The 24,648-nt window shown below is 45.3% G+C and overlaps 1 protein-coding gene across 2 annotated transcripts in view; it reads left to right on the forward strand.

Moving 5' to 3' along the window:
* JMJD1C (jumonji domain containing 1C) overlaps nt 1-24,648 on the forward strand; it is a 490,497-nt gene that overhangs the window by 270,983 nt on the left and 194,866 nt on the right. The window contains exon 1 of one of the 2 annotated variants that reach the window (XM_082267996.1): nt 15,164-15,518. The exons of the other annotated variant lie outside the window; for it this stretch is intronic. The gene's annotated coding sequence lies outside the window, so the exon portion shown is untranslated. Of the gene's footprint in view, nt 1-15,163; nt 15,519-24,648 lie in introns of those variants that run through there. 2 annotated transcript variants of the gene reach the window in all.

Here is a 24,648-nt window from a genome sequence, read left to right on the forward strand (position 1 = left end):
TTCTTTACTGCTTGGATGGTAAAATACCCTTTACGCAGTTTAAGGTTAAACCGCTTCTCTTCAAATTTTAGTGAATGGCTGCATGTCATTTTAAATTCCCTTTCGCCAAAAAGTTTGTTCCCTATGCTAGGTTCTCCAGTACAGTATTTGTACATTGATATCATATTCTACACTCTGTATGTAGAACACCATTGAACCCTGAACTCTGTACGTAGCACACCCCTGAACTCTGCGCTCTGTGTGTAGCAAGACCTCTCAAGTGTCTCCTCTCCAGAGAGAATAAGTTCAATGCTTGTAGTCTTTCCTCATAGCTGATGTCCTCCATTCTCTTTATTATCTTTGTTTCCCTTCTCTGGACTCTCTCCAGTTCCAGCACATCCTTCCTGAGGACCGGTGCCCAGAACTGGATGGTATACTCAAGATGCGGCCAGACCAGAATCTTGTAGAGTGGGAGAATTATCGTTTTTATCTCTGCAGTGAATCCCCTTCTTTATACATGTCAGTATTCTGTTGGCTTTGCTTGCAGCAGCTTAGAATTGCACGCTATTGATGAGCTTATCTACTAGGACCCCCAGGTCCTTTTCCATCATTAGATTCCCCTGAAGGTTCTACCCTAGTGAGTAACTTGCGTTTGTATTTCTGGCACCAAAATACATTCATTACCTTACATTTTCCAGCATTAAACCTAATTTTCCATGTAGATGCCCATTCCATTATTTAGTTCAATCATCTTGTAAGATTTCGACATCCTATGTATAGGTTATTGCCCTGCTTAGTTTACTGTCCGCAAATACTGAGATTGAGCTATTTATCCCATCTTTTAAATAGTTAATGAATAGATTAAACAGGATTGGTTCCAGGACAGATCCTTGGGGGAACTCACTCCATATTATTGCAGAAAGGGCCTTTGATTGAAAGGAAGAGACTCTAATGACTTGAAATAGCCATAGTGCACCTGGTAATTAGAGACATTATGATTTTTACATGGGTAGGAGCCTGGGAGCATTTTTTTTGTAAATGTCAAATCGAGTGTGACATTGAATCAACAACCAGGCAAACATAGCCTTAGGGTGATGTCAAATTGCTAGCGGCAAGATTGCTAAAGAGGCTGCCTATCTGCCCCTCTGGAATTGCTCCCTCTGTAGCTGAGGCAGTGAGATGTTGCTCTGTCGCTGGCCAGATTGCTGCCAAATCTCACTCACCTGTGATGGGAGCAGTTCCATAAGAAAAGACAGGCAGCCTCTTAGTGATCCTGCCACTGACGCTTTTTTGCTAATGTCAGAATTGCCCGTTTTTATATCGCTCAGTAAAAAGGGTTAAAAATGTAGTTTGCACTGGGTAGGAACGCCATCTTGATGCTTACATTCTATGCTGTCTGAGGCAGCACAGCAGTTCCTTGTGTTTGTGATTTAATCTCTCCAGTGTATAAAGCATGGCTCGAGTACAGGTTGACTTCATCCGATTCTATTCGCATCCTGTGATCTCCCCATTTTACTTTGTCAGAGCTGTAATGTAAGAGCACTGTGAACGATGAATGGAACAAAAATGTAATTTCAGCTGGAACATGTACCACAGCCCGGTGCAAAGACCAGCGGGCTTTGCTGTTAATCTGTCATCAGACTGTGATGCATATTGTTTTACTATAACATGGTAGACTTCAACCCCTCAACTGGTTGGTCATTAGGATAAGAACCGACATATCAAACTCAACTGAGTGGAATAAATTATAAAGGGACCTCTTTACGTCTGAGGGCCAAAGCGACTTTGCTTCAGAAAAAGGTAATATTTCAGCAACTGTCCGCTTGCAACATGTTCCAGAGAAAGGGGTTCTAAAAGATTTCCTGTAGCCATTAAATGCAACAATTTCTAAGGAAGTTTAGCCTGCATCCATTTAACTTGAAGCTGAGGCCTTATTTAATTGTCTCTGAGAGTGGATATTTGATAAGAAAGAAAAACAAAACTCGTACATCTCTGCAATTCATGCGCATTACCCTGTGTTTTATCACTTTAAAATGTTCACTACCAAACTATTCCTGTTGGTCTGCCAGAAATCCAGAGTGCTTCTAACTTTTTTGTTTGAACTGACAACGCTGTGCCTCGGCTGTACTGAAATTAATTGAATCCAAACTGAAAAAAGACCGCTCCAGGTGAGATGGTATCAGGTGCTGGTCAGATCCGTAATCCAAGAACTATTTGATTGAGAAGAAAGTGACCGCACTCCGAGATGAAAATCAAACAGGAGTGTATTTATTCCACATCAAAAATAGGCATCAAACTTCAAACTGTGAGACATAGGACAGTAGGTAGACGCGTTTCACGACTAAGAATGTCGCTTACTCATTACCAAGTCTGGTACTGAAATTCACACCAGCGTTGTCAGCCCTGTCTGCTGGACTACAGAAGTCTACGTAACTTCTACCTCTTTGTACCCTTTCCCCAAGCATACGTTGACTTCCCAGCAGAACAGTGCATAGGCCTGGACTCCCAAGATCCCAAACATTGTGGTTGATTGGAGTAGGGAATGTTTACTTGCCTTATTAAATGAGCTGAATCTCTGCTGACTTCTGTCAGCCAATCACAGGCAAGCAGAAAATACATTTTAGTTGCATTTAAATGTTTTGCAAAATTTAATTTTTACTTTTCCTTCACCACAATCTTTAAGCAAAGCGACAACTCTGAATGACACCCACACAATAGGTCAAGAGAACAAAGGTTCCCCTGCACTGCAAGATTGTTTTTTCTCCAGCTTTAAACACACAACAATTTGAGTATTTACTATGGGCAGCAACGTCACACTTGGGAGACTTTCAGTACCCTGTCATTTTCTAAAGCAGGTTTGAACATCAGATACAGTGATTGTTAAAGATGTTACACATTTATAATCAACCTGGAGGGCTATGCATGCTTATGGGCCTTAAAAATAAATATGAAAGAATGAGATAAAATGCAAGTAAGAAATGCTTTTGTGTCTTTATTATATGCTTCTAAATCATTCTAAAATGGAAAAAAACTCCCTTGTAAAAAATAAAAATGAAGCCCTGGTTGCTTTCGGTGACACCCCCATTTTGTATTCTCATTCAGCCTTGTCCTTTAGCCTCACTCACACCATAAAAAAAGGCTTTATTAAAAAAGTATTTTTAACTTCTTTCCTCCCCACTGCCTTTGATTTGTTGGCTGTTTTCAGTCTGACTGACTGGAAATTGCATTACGCCTGTTGTCCCAGAAGGAGGAAAAATGTAATCTCAGTCTATTAGATGGATATAGTGAATGGCTGTAAATGTGATCTTCTAGTGACTGTACTGGCTTGTGCGTGTGTGTGGTCAAAGGCCAGCTGGCATCAATGAGGTTATTGTGAGTAATACTCATTAGGAGAAGCCATTTACTTCAGCACTTGGTAGTTTACTATGCAACTTGTTCTTCCAGCATTATTCTACAAAATAGAGGTCAGTCTGCTAAAGGATAGAAATGTCCTATTTAAGAACATAATATGCCACTTGTGCTAGATATGACATCAGTGACAAGATCTTGCAGTCTGCACTGCACATAACCACACGGGAGAAGAACGCCAGTCGCTGGCTCTTCAGCAGTGCCCTGGTATATGTCAAGGAGCTATTTTTCTTTCTTTGAATACAGTTTAGGAACTTGTTCTTTAGGACAAAACTCTCACATAAAACAGTCTTACTTTGCAGTGGGGCTGGGTCCACACTGCCAGGGCTACCTGCTGTTTCCAGTCTAGGCGTCCAGGTAAGACTGTTTACGTTCCTGATCATCTGCAGTCTCCTCTTCTCCTCTACACTGGTCCCTGCAGCCTTTTCTCAATGGCACTCCAGCAGCCTAAGGCCCTCTGATGTTATTGGGACCAATGCAGGACCTTAGGCCTATATTTGACATGGGGATGCCAAGGGAAAGTCCACTGTCAGAGCAGAAGATCAGATAAGTAGGTGCTTTTCCTGTCCACTAGATAGAAACAAGAATTTGACCATTATAATGCAGGGAAGACTTTTAGTTTTCATGGAGCTGACATTTTCTGTTCTTCTGAACCATGATTTCAGCATCACTACCAGTGCAGTTTTTTCATCACCTTTCAGTTTGACTTGGATTTCCAACTGCAGCTACCAAGAAGTTCCTCTTTAACTGGCAATATTATTTTGTGCCAACTCCACGCAAACAAAGAGCATGTGGGAGTCAGTTTCATGACAGGTACAAGCGAAGTCTTGTTTGCTTTAATCAGGCCAGTGAACTTTGCGTTGCTGAACCAGTGGGAAGTTCAGACTATGTAATCCTGTGTTTTAAGAAGCTGAACTCTGATTTGGTCTTATCAGAAATTAGAAAAAATTCCACCAAGAGCAATTTGTAGTTTGCAAAGACTGTATAGTATAATGCAAAATCAATCTCCAGAATAAATCCATTCCAAATAAAAAAAAAAAAAGAATAAATAAAATCCTGGCAGTGCCCCTTTGCATATACATTCTAGGAATATGTGACCAAACCCATGACATGATGATTCTGTATTTGTTTTCTCTGGGTGGCTGCGCTCAGAAGGTTTTTTTTTTTTTTACCCTAAAGGGGTTGTAAAGTAAAGATAAAAAGCCTTCGGTGTGCAGCAGCCCCCCTAATACTTACCTGAGGTCTATCTCTATCCAGCGATGTCCATGAGTGCCTCAGCCATCCGGGACTTGCTCAGTTAGAGACACAGCAGCAGCGCCATTGGCTCCTGCTGCTGTCAATCAAACTCGGCCAATCAGGAGAGTGAAGGGGGCAAGGAGAAACGGCAGCTCCGTGTCTGAATGGATACATGGAGCTGCTGCTTGGCTTGGGTGCCCCCATAGCAAGAGGGAGGGGGTCAGGAGCTGCAGCCAGGGACCCGATAAGAGGATGATCTGGACTGCTGTGTGCAAAACCAACTGCACCCAGGAGGTAAGTATAATATGTTATTTTAATAAAAAACAAAAACGAGACTTTACAATCACTATTGCAGAGAATGTGGAATTTATGGCGCTTTTCCACTGCATGGAACCGAACGGTTTGGCTCGCTTTTGCGCTTTTCTCCTGCATGGTACCACATGGTACGGTGTTGGAACAGTTCGGTACGGTACGGCGGCACTTTTCCACTACATGGAACGGAATGGTACGGCTCGCTTAAACAGTACCACCTCGGTTGTGGTTCCAAGAGGGCCGTACCGGTACCATATCCCACAATCCTTTTTCATGCAGCCTTGACTGTTTGTCACTACTAGCCACTGATTGGTCAGAGAATCGTTGTTATCCCACCCACTTACTATTAGTGGAAAAGCAAACCGTACCAAACCGTTCCAACACCGTACCATGCAGTGGAAAACCAAACCGAGCCAAGCGGGGCCGAGTGGAGCCGAGCCGGTACTTGCAGTGGAAAAGTGCCATAAGTTAGACAATGAAGTCCTGCTAGATCATGTCAGGCTGGCCCCTTTCGCAGGTATAGCTATGTAAAACATTAGGAATAAATGCCTGTACTGTTTAAAATCCAGAAACACATTGTCTCACCTTGGTGTGCACATGTTCAATTGCTCTCCATTTTTGGCATTTTGCTGAAACTCTGAGCCATTAGAGGCCAATCTGCTGACAGCCTACAGATTTACTACTGCTCAGGGGATCTGGGTTTAAGCAAAATGGCAGCCTCCAGCAAGAAGAAACGAGAGCAACGCTTGAGGCAATTTACAGCACACAGTAATTTTGGGAGCATAATTATTAATGTGGAATGTATGTTGCTTGCTAAAGAACATATTTTTTTTATCAAGTTGTTATGTGTAAAGTTCCAGTTTAAATGAAGTATCTTGTTTGGCTATATTTATAGTCAGCAGCTCTGTAAGCTCAGTCACACTTCTCAGAGTAACAGTAGAGATCATTCAGTAAAATTAAACAATATCTTTATTCCCTAAAATGAACCCATGCACATCCTTTTAAAGTGGTAATAAACTCCTAGTTTGATCTTGTACCTACAGGTGAGCCTCTAATAAGGCTTTCCTTTAGGTACAGTGAATAAATATGCTTTGTTTATATTGCCGAGGGCTTCTGTGCGCATGTGTAGGAGTGAAGCCAGAGCCCACAAACCTGGAAGGAAGACCAGGGGAAGATGGAAGTCCTGTCAGTAGTGACAGCACACCGCTGGAGGGTTTCGTTCTAAGGTGAGTATTTCATAATGTCCTAGTATGCAATGCATACTAGCAATTTTATCCCATTGCCTTGCAGGGGATTTTATTTTTATTTTTTTGAAAGCCACAGTTTACTTCTGCTTAATGGTCATGTAATCTAGTTTTCATAAAGTAGTTTCCTACTGCGTCTTCTACCCCCTGTAACAAACTCCCATGCACTCCCAAACCTCTTCTTTCCCCCCTCCCTTTTGTTTGTTTGGATTGATCAGTGCATGTTTGTTGCAGTCATGTGCATTGCTCTATGCCAGGTGTGTCAAACCCAATTTCATCGTGGGCCACATTAGCATTATGGTTGCCCTCAAAGGGCCAGTTGTATCTGTAAGATTAGATGTCCAGAGCACCGCACTCCCCTTTACATTAGATGTCAAGAGCCCCCACTATCAGAAGTGAAAAGTTCCCCACCCTCAGCATCAGCCATATTTCCTTTGGTTATAGGTCTGCCCCAGTGTCTGTGGAAGGATAGGACTGACCTCTGATCAGCATCAGCCATATTTCCTTTAGTTATAGGTCTACCCAAGTGTCTGTGGAAGGATAGGACTGACCTCCGATCAGCATCCGCCATATTTCCTTTAGTTATAGATCTGCCCCAGTGTCTCTGGAAGGATAGGACTGACCTCTGATCAGCATCAGCCATATTTCCTTTAGTTATAGGTCTGCCCCAGTGTCTCTGGAAGGATAGGACTGACCTCTGATCAGCATCAGCCATATTTCCTTTAGTTATAGGTCTGCCCAAGTGTCTCTGGAAGGATAGGACTGACCTCTGATCAGCATCAGCCATATTTCCTGCAGTTGTTATAGGTCTGCCCCAGTGTCTCTGGAGGGATATGTGTCCAGGTAATTGGACCTACCGGGGGTGTTCACTGAGCTGAGCAGTGAAGACGCTGTCATTTTTAGGACTACACATGGGCCCCTATGTGAGCTGTCACTGATCAGTTCTTCAATGGTGTGTATTCTTTCCGGCCTTTAATCTGTCACTGCCTGGATATCTTTCTCCGGTCCCAAGTCCTGGATATTTATAACCTGTATGAGAATCCATTTTTATGGCACACTAAAAGTCTGCTCCAAACGACCTGCACTACAGCAGAGGACACAGTGTTTCTTGCACAACAAGCATTTGCAGGCTTCCAGCCAAGACAGTAATTGAAGGTAAGGCGGTTAGCTGAGTGCAGCTCAGTGAACAGTTGGAATCTGTAGGAGACTGATAGTACCAGGCAACAAAGGCGGCTCTGTTTTACTGGAGGAATTAGAAATTCTCCAACAGTTTTAGTCCTTTTCCTTGGGAGATAAAAACACCCCCTCCAAGCTGTTTAACAACATATTAGTAACCATCAGTTTGTGTAGGAAAGTTTTATTTGATTTTTCGTAGCTGTGTACAGTGTACATTTTCAGTATTAAAGGAAAAATAATTCTTGCCACAGAGGACATTTTCTAATTTAAAGTGCTTCTAAAGTCTAAACATTCTTTACCCTTATGCATTCCCTGTAATAAAGTGGTTGAAAGCCTCTGACATGAAATAAAGTGTTTACTTGTCTCAAATCTGAGCACTATGTGTCATTTCTCTCTGCTGCTTTATTCCTCTGCTATCAGCATGAATCACTTCTGACAAGTTTTCCTGACACCAAAAGAAAAAAGGTGACAGGGTAGGGATCTAAAGCTGATTGACAGCCTCCTGTCTGCTCCTGTGAAAGGGGGGGGGGGGTTGTCTCTTCCCTCCAATCAGCTCTCTGAGCTCTTCTCACTGAGCTCTGCAGTGTGATTTCATCCCATCCCCCCCTTTTTTTTTTCCCCCTGAAAGCTTAGATGAGCTTTATACATTCTGTACTTTGAATGGATGTAGAGTAGAGAAGACTGCAGATAGACAGGTATAACTTATATAGGAGGATTTGTTTAATCTCTGTGTATCATCTGAGACCATTCACTTTACTGGGTACATGTGAGGGTTTACAATCACTTTAAGGTAACCAATGTATAGAGTATCGCTCCCTCATCCGCCCTTATACTTGCCTGAGTTCTAACGTGATCCAGCGCTGAGCCTGTCCTGTCACGGGGAGGATGGGGGAGTGGCTGAGCTGTGCTGCCTATGTCTGTGGATGCAGGCAGTGTAGCTCAGAAATGAGCTCACAGGTGGTACCCCAAATAAAGTGGCTTCCAATGGGGTACCACTGAGGAGAGGAGGCAGGAGCGCCAGCAGGGGACCCAAGAAGAGAAGGCTCAGATCCACTCTGTGCAAAACCATTGTATGACATGTTTGTTTTTGATTTTTAATCAACTTGACAATCACTTTATAGGATGATTATATTGGTAAAGCATGCAAGCTTTGTTGAAACAATTGGTAACAATGGTAAGTATTCTAAAACAAAATACAAATATCTACACACACACACATATATATATATATATATATATATATATATATATATATATATATATATATATATATATATATATATATATATATATATATATATATATATATAATACACACACACACACATGCCAGGGTAAACAACAAAAACAAACTGTACCTTTATCATTAAAGTAAACCTGTGTCATGAGAGCTTGTTGACCTTCTTTTGAAATTGGACCTCTGGCTCCAATGCTGTCATAGTTCCTGACATAGGACAACTTTGCAAATCAAATCCTTATCTGCATACTTGTTTGGGATCTTTGACTTCAAAGTGTTGACGCAAGAGTCAGCCTGACATCCAGGCAACCCTCAGTGGCAATTTATGCTTCTCTAATAACAGGTTTCCTTTAAGGCCCCTTTCACGCTTGTGCGACTTGTCCTGCGATTTGGTACTGCAAAGTCGCATCACAAGTCGTTCTCCATGATTTCCAATGAGTACCGTTCATATCTGCAGGACTTCAAGTCGCAACGACTTCAATGTAGTCCCTGCAGTACTTTTGGCCGATTTTAATGCGTTTTGAGGTCCAAAGACATAGGCATTGCTTCAAGTCGCGTCAAAATCGCTGTAAAATTGCGCGACTTTTAACCACTTGCCGACTGCCGCACGACTATGTACTGTGGCAGTCAGCCTCTCCTGGGCAAAGTGACATATGGGTACATCACTCGGCCACGAGCCTGTAGGGGGCGAGCGTGCACGCCGCCAGCACGCTCCCGCCCCCGCTCGTTTCCCGTGCGTGTGACCAGGGGCTCCGATGTCCGCCGGCCACTCGCGATTTCGCTCAGGAGAGGGAGTAAGACAGACGGCTGATGTAAACACAGCCGTCTGTCATTCTCCCTTAGATCATCACTGAGGCTATGCGATCCTGCTATGTACGATCGTATGTCTCTGTGATGATCTAACAATTCACGCCCCCAGACAGTTAGAATCATGCCCCTAGGTACACACTTAACGCCTTGATCACCAATAAAGTTAACCCCTTCCCTGTCAGTGTCATTTTTACAGTAACAGTGCATATTTATAGCACTGATTACTGTAGTAATGTCACTGGTACCCCCAAAAGTGTCAAAAATGTCAGTCAAGGGTCGGATCTGTCCGCCGCAATGTCGCAGTCCCGCAAAAAAAAATCACAGATCGCCGCCATTACTAGTTAAATAAAACAATGAAAATGACACAAATCTTTCCCGTAGTTGGTAAACGCAATAACTTTTGCGCAAACCAATCAAAATACGCTTATTGCGATTTTTTTTTTTTTTTACCAAAAATATGTAGCAGAAAACAAATTGGCCTAAAATGTTAAATGTTGATTTTTACATTTTTTTTTTTTGAGAATTTTATATAAAAAAATGTGAAAATATTATTTTTTCAAAATTGTCGCTCTTTTTTTGTTTATAGCGCTAAAAGTAAAAATCGCAGAGGTGATCAAATAGCGCCAAAAGAAAGCTCTATTTGTGGGAAAAAAAGGACATAAATTTAATTTGGGTACAGCGTCGCACGACTGCGCAATTGTCCGTTACAGTCACGCAGTGCCGAGTCGCAAAATAGGGCCTGGTCTTTGAGCAGCCAAATCCTCCGGGGCTTAAGTGGTTAAAGCCGAGTTCCGGCCACAACATTTTTTTTTCAATAAAAATACCCCTGGGATAGTCAGGGCTAGTACATTCCACAATGGATAGCTTCTGTACTGTCCCGGGTCGCACTTACCTTTTAGAAGAAATACTTACCTTTTAAAATTTCTTCTCCAGCGCTGCCATCTCGGATGTGGGCAGCTGAAGCCAGCACGTCCTCTTCTGCATCCTCTTCTGTGTTCTGTTCTCCCAGAATGCGCCTGCACCGGCCCCGCTCGTCACTTCCGGGGCCAGCGCGTCATCCCTCCACAGCTTCTGGGCACGCCCAGAAGCTGTTAAGCAGGGAATGCGGCGCCGCACCGGAAGTGACGAGCGGGGCCGGTGCAGGCGCATTGATTCCTGGGAGCGATGACGTTCAGCTCCCAGGAATCAATGCAAAGAGGAAGTGGAAGAAAGGTGAGTATATTTTTCTTCAATAACAAGGTAAGTAAACAAAAATAAAAATCGTAACTATCCATTTATTTTTCAGGTGACAAAAAGCAAGCGGATGGCCCAAAATCGATTAAGGTCGATTTTGTGGCCGTAACTCCGCTTTAAGTCACACAAGTGTGAAAGGGGCCTAAAGCAGTGACTATACATAGGTCAGGGAAGAGCATGCTGGGACAAGGATGATTTCTTCTATCCCCTGTCTGTAATCTCTCATAGGTTTAATTTTTTATTACAAGGCAAAGAAGCAGGTTTGCTGTAAACCACTCTGCTTCACAAATTATACTTACCTTTTGGGTTCATGTGTATGGGCACTTATGCCTCTACAAAAATAAGTTATTTTGGTGCCCCAGCAGCCATAGATGGTGTGTACAACCTGCTGCCTGCAGCCAGTCCAAATCAATGACAGGCTGAAAGGCATAACGGCTGTGTGCATGTCTGAGTGGTACTCGTATACAGGGACATGTACCCCAAATGCACGTACAGCACCAACTATGAAACCAGAGCACTGAAATATGCCATTTTTATTCTGCATGGGCAAATGTTTTCATGTGCATGAGCTCTTTTATTTTAGCTCCCCCAAAAGCGAGCAAAAGTAGCCCTGTGTAAACTTGTAGTCCCCTTAGTTGGAGCTTACACAGGGCTGAGGGTGCTTTCCCTGCTCCCATGTGACAGTTAATCACCAGTGCTGTCACATGAAAGGAAGGAGATCAGGTCACATGTTCCTTCGTAGTCAAAAGAAGCAAGTATTTTCAATGGTGCTGGGAGAGCGAAGGAAAGTTGAGTGCACTGCTGAGGAGAGGGAATTAAAGCAAACTGTTACATTGGCCTGCATGGGCCAATCATAGGTTTGCTATAAGGGCTCTTTCTCACACTCCGTCCGTTTTTTCCCAGCGGGGGATCGAGCCGCCGATCCCCCCCGCTGAGCAGCAGGAGGACAGCTGTGTCTCCGCGCTGTGTGCGGAGACACAGCTGACAGTTCCCCATGCATCTCTATGGGGGAAATCGGATGTCAACGGACCGTCAGTCCGTTCTCACCCGATCCCATCCGATCCGATCCGCTGGATGGATGGAAAATAGGGTTTCCATCCGTCCAGATTTGACGGATCGGATCAGGTCGGATGTCAGCGGACATGTCTCCGCTGACATCCGATGCCCCATAGGAATGCATGGGGGGACCGTTCAGATCCGCCAAAAAAACGGACAGGCGGATCTGAACGGTCCGCCTGTATGAAAGGGGCCTAAGGCTCCATTCACACCTGAGCTTAGTGCAGCGACAGCTGCTGCTGCTTTGTTTTTTAAGCAATGTTGTGTTTTTTAGTGAAGCGTTTTTGGAGCAGCACCATTCATGTGAATGGGCCTCCCTCTGCTCCAGAAATGCTCCAAAGAAGCTCATGTACCAAGCTTGGCACAGAGCCAGGAGCGGTTAATGTTGCGATTTTTGCCAATTGTAGCACATTTTGTCGTTTGACAATCGTTGCAAAATCCCTCCAGGTTTGGGGTGCCATTTAAGAAATAATGACATCACAAACGCGTTATGAAATCGCAGGCAGAATCCCGGCAATTCTGCCCACGATCCGGATCGATCAGGTGTGAACGGAGCCTAAATTATAGATTAAAAAAAAAAAAATGTATTTTATTCAAGTTAGGTTAGGTCACTGTAGCTTTGGGATTAAGAATACAGTAGTATCTAATGGGCTCAGTAGAACAGTTACAAATAGTGAACATTGTAACATTTTATAGAGATGAGAATAGGTCATTTGAGCAAATTGTCCTTTATCAGGTTGATGAAATCATACAGAAATATCGCTGTCTGGCATGTTTTTGACTTACAGGAGGTCTCTACTCTGCCATTTAGCCAAAATCTACCAGCATACTACATCTACCTTACATTGGGACTTTGCCCATTCAAGCCAGTCACATTCTAAATGACATTTTGTCAGAAAGGACCTTTTGACAAGAAACTCTACTTTTCATTTTATCTACATCTGGGTTGTCTGCATTTAATGGATCTCTCAGGGATAATAATCCTCACCCTGTAATCGTAAAATCATTGTAAACAATACCGTTTTATAGGAGAAGTAATACATTTCTTATTAGACTAAGCGCCCATTCAGACTGGCGCGACACGACTTGCTGGGGCGTCCTGTGAAGTCGCAGTGCACAGCGACCTTGGCTCGACTTGCAGGGACTTCATATAATTGAAGTGAATGCAAGTCGCCTCCAGGTCGCCCCAAAGTAGTACATGACCCTTTTTCTAAGTCGGAGCGACTTGTGTCGCTCCTATTAGAATGGGTCCTGTACTATTAAATGGCGAGCAACCGACTGTGACTTGTCAAGCGACCAAGTCGCCTGACAAGTCGCGCTAGTGTGAATGGACCCTTTAATATTTTATATTCTAAATATTTTATTTTTTTTGCATTTTAACCTAAAGATCTCATAGAACCATCTGTCAATAGATAAGAACTGAACTATGAGCAGAGATAAACTCTTTTTCCTCATGAATTGTTCAGGGAACATCCGGTAATGACAAGTGGTTAGCATTTCCATCTGCCAGAACTAGAGTTATCCATTTAAACTATGGCCCCCATCTGGCTGGAGTTTGCATGGCCGCCTTGTACCTGCGTGGGTTTCCTCCCGATAATCCAGTTTCCTCCCACACTCCAAAGACATGCTGGTAGGTTCATTGGCTACTGTCTAAATTTTTTTTAAAGGTAAACTTTATTGAAATATGCTGTAGAACACCAGCAATATCAAAGGACACAAAAATCCATGACAAAAAGAAAAGAACAAGTAAATAAAGAGTAAACAATGCCACAGGTCAGACGCCCGCATAGCATTCAGCTTTTGTTGTATGAAAATTCTTAATTGGCTGTCGAAAGCACCACACTAACGACCAGAAAATCGGCAGATCGTTCATCAGATGAAATTTTACTTCCGGTTTTCTTGTGTGTACCGGCTTTTAGTCTGTAGGGTGTTGGCCCACTCTTTGGGAATGTTTGACCATTCTTCCAGAAGAGCATTTGTAAGGTCAGGCACTGATGTTGGACGAGAAGGCCTGGCTCACAGTCTCCACTCTTATTCATCCCAGAGATGTTCTATCAGGTTGAGGTCCAGTCAAGTTCCTCCACCCCAAACTTGCTCATCCATGTCTTTATGGACCTTGCTTTGTGCACTGGCGCACAGTCATGTTGGAACAGGAAGGGGACATCTCCAAACTGTTCCCACAAAGTTGGGAGCATGAAATTGTCCAAAATGTCTTGGTATGCTGACGTCTTAAGATTTCCCTTCACTGGAACTAAGGGGCCAAGCCCTGGAAAACAACTCCACGCCATAATCCCCCCTCCACCAAATGATTTGGACCAGTGCACCGATCAAAGTCCATAAAGTCATAGATGAGTGAGTTTGGGGAGAAGAAAATTGACTGGCCTGCACAGAGTCCTGATTTCAACCTGCTAGAAAAACCTTGGGATGAATTGGAGGAGCGGAGGCTGCGAGTCAGGCCTTCTCTCCAACATCAGTGCCTGACCTCACAAATGCTCTTCTGGAAGAATGGTCAAACATTCCCATAGACACTCCTAAAACTTATGGTCAGCCTTCCCAGAGGAGTTGAAGCTGTTATAGCTGCAAAGGGTGGGCCAACACAATATTGAACCCTACAGACTAATGCCTTGTACACACGCATCGATTATTGGCCATGAATTTTCGGCTTGTTAGTATGATGCTTTCGACAACCGACTCCGACTTTTCAGCCGAACAAAATCTGGTGTGCAGGCTATAAAATTTTTGTTGGCTGTCAACAGAACGGCCGATTTTCCGTCATTCAGTACAGATTTCGGCAGACAAAAATCTGATGAGCAAGACTGGGCAATGGGCATGCTCAGAGAAGAAAAAACACACGGAAAGTAAACCAGCACATGACATCACTTCTGAAGTTGGTTTGTGTTGGCTGAGAAAATTAGTGTGCAGTCTAGAGCACATTTCAACCAACACAACAACACTGGACAAAAGACGGCCGATAATCGTTGCGTGTGTACGAGGCATCAGACTGGGATGCCATTAAAGTTCATGTGTGTAAAGACAGGTGTCCCAATACTTTTGGGGCTTTGCATACATATAAAGGGCACAGTCAGTGACTGAAGGAAGGTTGATAAAGTTAGCAGTAAAGGACACCATGGGTATGGGTTATCTTAGGGGGTCCTACACACTACAATCTGATTTAACTGTAGCAGAGCTGTCAGATGAGGATCCATGCAGTGTGTATGTCCGATCAGACAGAGCCATGATGGATGTGATCGTGCGGACACATGGAGGGTGTAGTGATCGGACACATGGAGGGATGATCAGTGTCTTTGTGTGTCTGCCCTCCCCCCTCCTCCTATACACAGATGAGTCATGTGATCCTCTCTGGAAGTGACTCGCTCAGCACCTGTGACGACACATTAGCAGCACACAGACCCCGCCCTCCTCCGAGCTCGCCCTGGGCTGAGCATCCTCCTCCCTCCCTTCCTCCTCCACAATCGGCTCCGCCTCCTCCACCCCGAGATCCGCCATCCTTCCTCGGCAACACTCAGCACTGCGACTCCCTGGGAAGCCCCGGCGATGCCTGCGGGGAGGATCCCACCTCCCCCCCTCGTTCACTAGGAGGCCTGCGGCCGTCTCCCCCTTCTTCTCCTCCTCCTCCCCCCTCTTCTTCCCCAGCTGGCCGGTTTATGTAAGCGACCTCCCGATTATCATGACCCAGATCTGGCCGTTCATCCCCTCCTTTGCTCGGTGACAAAAGCTGCTGATCCGCCGCCCTATGCCGGCTCTGGAGGAGGCTGCCCATCCCTGATCGGGGCCCGGTGACATCGGCTGTCTGCAATCCGGATCAGGTAGACGGTTCATTCATCTGTGTGGATGATGGAGGTCATCGATCGGTGTACCGGGGGAGATCATCAATCCGACCCGGGGGACCCCCATCAGTCTGAGGACTTCACCCGCACCTGACATTGGGGGGGGGTGACCGGGCTCTATCTGTGCATGTGACCGGGGCTGGGGACTAAACCTACCGCTACATGGAGGAGACATGGTGACCGCTGTCATCCCAGGGGCCCTCATCTACCAGGGCTGGTACTGGGCTAGTCTGTGCATGTCACCATGGGGTACCCTAGACTGATGACTTCATCCCTATAGCTTCCATGGCAGCTAAAGGAGACATGGTGACCGCTGTCATGTCATCCCAGGGGCCCTCATCTACCAGGGGGTATGGGGCTGGTACTGGGCTAGTCTGTGCATGTCACCAGGGGGGGTACCCTAGACTGATGACTTCATCCTTAGCTTCCATGGCAGCTATGACCAACTGTCATGTGGGGGCAGACTGGTCAGCCCAGGGGCCTGATTTATCTCCAGTACAAAGATATAATACAGGGTTGCCTAGACTGATGACTTCAACCTTAGCTTCCCCTGCAGGTGGGGAAGATGCAGTGACCATTGTCATATGAGGGCCAGACTGACCATCCCAGGGTCCCCCATGTACCAGGCTGTATGGGGCTTGTACTGGGCTAGTCTGTGCATGTCACCATGGGGTAGCCTAGACTGATGACTTCATCCTTCGCTTCCATGGCGGGTGAAGGAGACATGGTGACCACTGTCATGTGAAGGACAAACCGCTGAGCCCAGGTGCCATGTTGTATCCTTAGTACCAGGTGTTATGGTTCTTTCATCAGCCTTACTAAATATGTGACTATGGGTGGTCACCATGGGCTGAAGACTTCACCGGTAGCTTACCATGGCTGTAACCTGACGAAGACCTTCATAGGCTGTGCATGTGAGTACAGGGTAGCCTAGACTCATAACATCACCCATAGCTTCCATGGCAGGTGGGGCAAACTGAGCATCTTAAGTGCCCTATTGTATGCTTAGTACCAGGTGTTAGGGTTCTGGTCATCAGCCTTGTGCATGGGCTGAGGACTTTACCCCTAGCTTGCTATGGCTATAACACGAAGAAGACATGGCGGCCACTGTCATGTGACAGGCAGACTGGTCTGCCCAGGTGCACTGCTGTACCTCCAGTACCAGTTTATGAAGTGCTTGAAATGGGCTAGTCTGTGTATGTGACCATGGGTTAGCCTTGGCTGATGACTTCACCCATAGTTTTCATTGGCAATGGAGTAGACATGGCAACCACTGTTATGTGAAGGGCAGACTGGTCAGCCCAGATGACCGGTATCAGATTTAGTACTGGGTATATAGTGCTTACAATCAGATTTGCTATGCATGTGGCTTAGACTGAACTGAGGGCCTTATCCATAGCTTCTATTGGCAAGTGAAGTAGACGTTCCCACTGTGCCATGAGGGTCAGATTGGTTTCCCAGTTGTACCTCCAGTACTGCGTTATATGGTGCTTGCAATGGGTAAGTCTATGCATGTGATTGTGGGTTAGCCTAGAGTGGAAAATGGAGAAGACGTGGTAGCCACTGCCATATGAAGGGAAGACTGAGCAGCCCCTGTTACTGTGTCATACCGCTAACATAGGCCTTGCAGTCAGCTTATCTGTGCATGTGACACTTGGTTAGCCTGGGCTGATGACTTCACCCATAGCTCACATTGGCACATGGAGAAGACTTGATGGTCCGTGTCATGTAATGGGCAGGGTGGGTAACCTAGGTGTCCTGTTGTAACTTTGGTACTGGTGGTTATTCTGCTTGCAGTGGCTAGTGGAGAAGCTATTATGGCCACTGTCATGTTATGTAGAGAAGGCATGATGGCCACTGCCAGGGGAAGGGATAACTGTTCAGGCCATGTGCCCAGTTTTCCTTCAGTACTGGGTTATGGGGTGCTTGCAGTCAGCTTCTCGGGGCATGCTACTCTAGGTTTGCCTAGATCAGTGATAGCGAACCTTGGCAACCCAGATGTTTTGGAACTACATTTCCCATGATGCTCATGCACTCTGCAGTGTGGTTGAGCATCATGGGAAATGTAGTTCCAAAATATCTGGGGTGCTAAGGTTCGCCATCACTGGCCTAGGCTGAGGTCACTCCTAGCTTACAGTGGCAGTTGGAGAGGACAGGATGGCTACTACAATGAAAGGGGCAAACTAATAAGCCCATGTGCCCTGTTGTACCTCTAGTACTGTTACATGGTTCTTTTAGTCAGGGTCTGTGTATGTCACTTTGGGTTACCCTGGGCTAATGATTAGCCCATAGCTTACAATGGCTCTCACATGTTAAGTAGGGAAGACATGATGGCCACTTCCATGTTAACTGGAGAAAACATGGTGACCACAGTCATGTGAGGGGCAGACTGATCATCCCAGGGTCCCTGTTACAGCTTTGGCACAGGGTTAAATTGTGCTTGCAACCTGTTTTACTGTGCATGTGACCGCGGGTTAGCCTATTAATGACTTCACCCATAGCTTACATTGGTGGTTAGAGATAACATGGTGGGCACTGCTGTGTGAAGGACAGACTGATTAGCCCAGGTGCTCTGTTACTGTTAATATGGTGTTTGCAGTCAGCTAGTTATGGCTGTTGGTTAGCCTTGTCTGATAAGTTTTCTCTTTGCATATAGTAGCAACTGGAGAAGACATGATGGTCACGGCTATGTGAAGGACAGATTAATCAGCCCAGGTGCCCAGTTGTACCATTTTAATATCTGGTTCTACAGCATTTGCAGTTGTGTTGTCTGTGCAAGTGATTTCATGGTTAATCTAGGCAGATGCATTCACCCATAGGTTATAGTGGCAAGTGGAGAAGATATGTTGACCCTTGCCAGGTGCCCCGTTGTACCTCTGGTGCCAGTAGGCATGTAGCGATGGCTGTAGGAGGATGCTGGTTTCACATTGGAAAAGAGAGCACATTTCAGCCCTAAGCTGCATTTCCTGTGCCATATAAAACATTGCTTGCATCACTGAGTGCTTCTACTATTGCTCATCTGCCTTGTCTTTCATTGAGATCTGCCCTGTGTGTTCTTACATATGTCTGTGATGTACTGGAGGAACAGGCAGGATGAATCACTGTTTTATCTTCTGCAGGTAGCAGAATAGCTTGAACTTGGGAGTTTGTTTTGTGTCTATTTGAGTGGAAAGTGGGAGTAGAAGTGGTATAAGATGTCACCACACCTTGGAATAGCATCAGGCTGAGTGATGACTGCCAGTGACCTTGTGTATCCGTCCAGACAGAGTTCAAGCTCATCATAGATGTGTCATTGTATACCCATAAACTTAACTGTTTGCAGATGAGAATTATAGCTGACAGTGGCAATAATTGTCACTGTGTTTTTATTGGCTTGAAATAGAAACCGAGTTTAGTGTGATTGCAGTATTAGGCCGGAAAGAACTTGTAGCCATACAAATAAACCTTTGCACCAGGTGGTAGTTATAATTGTTCTGTGTATTGTACACAATTATATTCAGAGATTTTTTAGCTTGTAACTGGGAAGGTTGGAATTTGTTTTCTGACCTTCGTTTTATGCGTGTTCAGATGAATGTGCAGATGACCCAACAAGTACAAGAGTAGACGTGCATGTTTGGTGTTCTGTTCTGAATGGGCAGATTCCAGTGTTTGCCTGGTAACGGGTCAGGTGTTGAACAACTGAAGAAAAGAAAGAGCTGTGTATTTTTCATAGCAGCCACTTTACTAACTGCTGGGAGAAGGAATTATTGGTGCTCCGTTATTAACCACAAGGGACACCACATATATTGGTAGATTGGGTGCTCACCGGTCTTGAGTAAAGGAACAATGTGTCAACTACATTCATTGTCCCCACAGTCACTGTCCTTTGGGCTCATTTTCAAGTGCAGCTTGTGTTTTTTTTTTTGATTTTGGCAGCACAGTAAATTTGGTATTTCAAATACTTGCAGAAAAGGCTCAATGCCCCAAAACAGCAAATTGCATGTTAGCTTTAGGTAAATTTTAGCAAACTGTTTAAATTGAATATGTGGTTGCCATGAGCTAGGCTGGCCCACCATACAAGCAGTGGATGCTTCCTCTTACCTGGGGTTTGGGTTTACATTTGGTGGTGCTTGGTTAGCTGTTCAGCCAGCTCCCTCTGTTGTGGCTGCCATTCAGGAGGATGACAACCTCAGTATCCATCTGCAATGATACTGCAGACCTTGTTGATTTGTGAAAAGCTAGTGAACAGTTTCCTTAGCAGCGATGTGTATTTGGCCATTTGGCTCTGCTCATTCTTCCCCCCCCCCCCCCCCCCCCCCCAGTATCAGCAGTAACTTGTCAAGAGCTTTTTGTGAACTGTTTGTGTTTGTGGCTTTAGTATAACACTTTACCATGTCTGCAAGGTGATGACCTTCCCCCCCCCATGTACCTTATGATCCTGTATGAAAGGACTATGGAAGTGATAGGCTGACCATGCATTTGTTGACCGGCTATCAGGAGTTTTCCTCAAAGAGAAATACAGTCTAATCTGCAACAGAGTAGGCCATCCACAGTGTTGGCCAAATGTGATCGATGCAATCAGTATTTCAGAAGGGTGACTGTTTTTATTGTGCACTGTTATCCAAATGGTCATTTGACAACTATGACAGCCCTATCATGACTGCATCTCTTATCTTCTCTGCATATTATCCAGAAAGGTAACCAATCAAGTGGGACATTCATCAGCAGTCAATGTACCAAATACCGTCAAGAGAAGTTCTCTGTGTATAATCTGCATGAGTACAGGCATGTTTACGTTTTGTAAACTAAAGCCAGCCATTGGTGGATCAAAATTTTGCCGGTTGAGAAAGGTCCAGCTGAAGTTCAATGAAGTTCAATCAATCTATGGGCGGCAGGCTGGTTGTACAGAGGTCAATATCTCGACTGAATTCTGTGCAACCAGCCTGTTGAAAAATTTTTGCTTGATCAGTGTCGCCAGCTATAGCCAGCGGTGCTGATGTGTATTCTGATGGCAATGAAGCCTCCCTGCAATCAAAATACAATAGCTCAGTGGGAAGGATTCTCCCATCCACATTGAGTATGTGGATGGGGGGGGGGGGATTGGGGGGGACTGATTCATTTTCTTTCCTTGATTGATAGAAATTGAATCATATATGACCTGCCTTAGTCAAGAAATGGCTAAAAGGTTAAAGGATAAGCTCACAGTTCTAGAAAAAAAAATGCACATATTTTTGAAGAAGAAAATGCATTTTCTCTTTCTTTCACTGACCGACACAGCTCCTTATCATCTTAACCATTGGGTTTTACTGCCCCCTACAGGAGTAGGACACTAGGCAGAATAAAAGTCTGGCTATGCCTTATGGGCAGTCCCAGGGGGTATACGCCCTCTCTCTGCTATAGGTACTCAGTGTTTTCTGGCTAGTCAGGAGTAAGGACCTAGTTCTTTGCTGGGATCCCTGGTCCTGGCAATCTTTTCTTTTAAGATAGAAAGTTTTCTCCTGTTTTTTTTTCCTGTGAGTTCTACAATCAACTGCTAGACTGGGAAACGGCTGGATAATTTAGATCCAGTGGTCACCCCAGTCTGGCCGACGAGTGCGTGCAAACCTCAGCTCCGCGCTAGGTCGGACGTGAGCTGGCCTGTAAGTTTAAATGCCCGCGAGGTTGCATACGACCAGGTCTCGGCCTGAGTCACAGCGTTCCTCCTGGCCGGCAGCCCCCCCCCCCCCACATTTTGATGGTGAGGGGTTCTGTCTGGAGCGTTGCCCTCCTGGTATGATGAGTAGCTGTCCGCCCCCCCCCCCCTTCTCCACCTGGAGGGTTTTGGGGTGGACGTGGGCCCCTCCTTGAGATGGTCGGATCCCCGGGTTCCCCTCCATCCCGTCAGGCACCCCCCTTCATCTGTACCCCCATCCTACCCCCCCTCCACTTATGCTGGGGCTGTGTGGGTGGTCTGGTCTACCTCCTGGTTTAAGGGCAGGGTAACAGCACACGAAAAGGCGCTTGTGGAAGCACTGATTGTATCTGTGCATGAGTCCTTAAAATCGAGGACACAGCTGCAGCTGCGACGGAGGCGCAGGTCCCCTTTGGCACTCACAAGCCATCCAGAGCAGCAAGGGTGTTTCCTTTCCCACCTATTTTGATACAATTGTCGCTAAAGAGTGGGGATGACCAAAGTGTCCCCTTGGGGTCCCTAAGCGATTTGCTAGGCGATACCACTATGTGGAGTCCCTTCCTAAGATGTGGATTGTTCCACTGGTGGTGGACCCTTCGTGTTCCAGATTGAACAAGGCAATTATGATTCCGGTTGAAGAGCCCCTGGCCTTTAAAGATCTGACTGATAGGAAGGCGAAGGCTGTGGCTTGCAATATGTACACTCACCATTGTCCTGGTGTTGCAAACTCTGACCAAGTGGGCTAAGCTTTTACGCTGGGACCTGGAGGGAGAACCGCTCCCCCTGCCTTTGTTGAGCTGGCAGACCAGCTAGTCCAGGGGCTGCAGTTTATCTGGGATGCCTCTTTGGATGTGACTCTGCTCTCTGTTTCGGCAGTGGTCCTTCGGCATGTCTTTTGGCTCAAATGCTGGTCTGCAGACCAGACTTTTAAAAAGACCTTGACTGATCTCCCCTTTCAAGGAGATCACCTGTTTGCAGGCTACTAAGGGCAAGGAACCTCATCCTAGACGTGGGCCCTCCTCCGCTTCTTAGAAGTTTTTTCGTCCCTCAGGGTTGACTGACAAGGGCTCAAAGCCTTTCAGGGTCTCCTCTGGAGGAGCCAAATGAACCTAATCTGGCAAGCCAAAAGCAGGCTTCTCCAGACCCGCGGACAGGGCTCCTTCAGCATGAAGGTGCGCCTTCACCCATATCGGGGATGGGGGTTTTGTTTGGTGTCCAGACCCGTGAACTTCCCTGGTACAAGACAAGTGGGTCCACAAAGTGATTGAGTTTCGCTCTTGTCCCCCGGGAAGGTTCTTTCCTTCCAACTTGCGCCTGTCCCCAGACTGCTTACAGGGTCTATTTGGGGCTGTACGAGACCTGTTACTTTAAGGGGTGATTGTCCTAGCTCCGACTTCAGAATGTTTTCAGTGTTTTTACTCAAACCTTTTTACAGTTCCCAGGAGGAAGGAAGGCGAGGTGCGTCCAATCCTGGACCTCAAGGCGCTGAACTGCTTTAATGAAGACATTGTGTTGCCTTCCCTGTGTCCCAGGCTGAATCATCCAAAGGAAATTGCCTTGCATGCCTTGGATGTGGTCTGGGCAATTAGGGTGTACCTGGCAGCTACGAAGTCTTTCAGGAAGTCAGACGCTCTTTGTGCTCACGGATGGGCCTCATAAAGGGTTGTCCGCTTTCTCTGTGACCATTTCCAGATGGGTTCGACAGTGATTTAGGCCTATTCCATCAAGGGTCAGGTTCCTCTTTTTCCTGTTAAGGCGCACTCTACTAGGGTGCTTAGTGTCTCCTGGGCTTTCCGTCAGGCGTCAGTGATGCAGATTTGCAAGGCGGCCACTTGGTCATCTGTGCACACTTTCACAAAGTTTCATAGAGTGGATTTGTTGCCATCTGTGGATGCTTCTTTTGGCCGCAAGGTTTTGCAGGCTGCTGTTGAGAGGACCTGATCCTCTTCATGGGTGTATTGTTTTTTTCTTCAGGTGGGCTCCAGTTGTTTTTGTTGAGCTCCTGTTGCCTGGTTGGCTACTGTTTAGCCTTGGAAATGTTTTTGCTGTTCCCGCCCCTTATATTTAACATTGCTTTGGGACGTCCCAACAGTTATGGAGATTAGAAGCTGTCCGTCAATCAACGAAAGAGAGAATGGGTTTTTTGACTTACCGTAAAATCCATTTCTCTGACGGACCCAGCACCCACCCCTCTGTGGAGTTGTAATTCTTCTGACACTGCTTGTAACAAAACTTGAGTACCTATAGCAGAGAAAGGGAGTATACCCCCTGGGACTGCCCATAGGCGTAGCCAGACTTTTTTTCTGCCTTGTCCTTCTATAGGGGGCAGTATAACCCAATGGTTAAGAAGATTAGGAGCTGTGTTCGTCAATGAACATCAGAGAACTAGATTTTACGGTAAGTCAAAAATCCCATTATTTTTCTTTCTGCAGGAGCCTGGAAAGCATTGCATCTGTGATCATTGGATCGGGGGTGCAATATTAGGCTTCTGCAGACAAATACCTTTTATATGGGCTTGTCTGAGAGCTGCAGGGTTTGTGAATGAACTACAGGAGTGCTCAGCAGCACCCTTGCAGTTCTTTCTGAACTGCAAGCCATCAGCCCCGCAGGCAGATAGTTCTTGTAGTAGATTATTTCACAGAAAACTGTGAATGAATGATGTAGCTGTGTGGGCGCAGTTCTGCGTGGTCGTGCTCTTTTAAAAAAGTGACCGTGAGTGGGGGGAAATGATTGGTCGCTGTAATGCGGTGGGGGGTTAACTGGGCAAACTGGCAGCAGGAACATGTTAAATGTTCAACCCTAAATATGGCTAGAATGTGTAACCTGTTTCAAAAGGTGAACTTATCCTTTAACTTATGCATTGCAGAATAATAAAAGTGCTATATATCTAATGCTTTCAGTACTTGTTGTCACACAAACACCTTGGTTTCCACCTTTATTTTTTCGTGATTTGCAAATTGACACCGCTTTGTAAAACCCCCTCACCCACCAGGTGTTGTTGAGATTTTATTCCATTTAACATTTTTATATTAACAAAGATATCCTCATTATCGCTTTATTTCATACTGAAACCATGACATCTAGAGCTGACACACAGGCAGTGGAACTATGTGAAGGGAGAACGAGCGACTTGGACATTGTGTTTAATAATTTAGCATTGCATGAGCTGCTCTACTATAAGTGTTCCAGACAGCTGAGGCTGGAAGCATATTTACTGCAAAATGAGATTATTATCCAAGTGAAGTGCTCATTAGGACTTTTACCTCTGGGAGGAAAAAAACCCCAAAACAATGAATTAAAAAAAGAACCAGTCGAGCGGACTTATTTGTACAAAAACATGATTGTCTTCCAAGAGGCTTGGCAGTTGTGTTGCTCGGGTAGAGAATGGGTTGCTGTGCAACTTGGCTGTTCTGTTCTATTCCAGTTATTTGAGAAGGCTTCAGATTTTCTGTAAGTATG

The sequence above is a fragment of the Pelophylax lessonae genome (assembly GCF_965119305.1).
Source record: "Pelophylax lessonae genome assembly, chromosome: 9".
NCBI classification, from domain to species: Eukaryota; Metazoa; Chordata; class Amphibia; order Anura; family Ranidae; genus Pelophylax; species Pelophylax lessonae.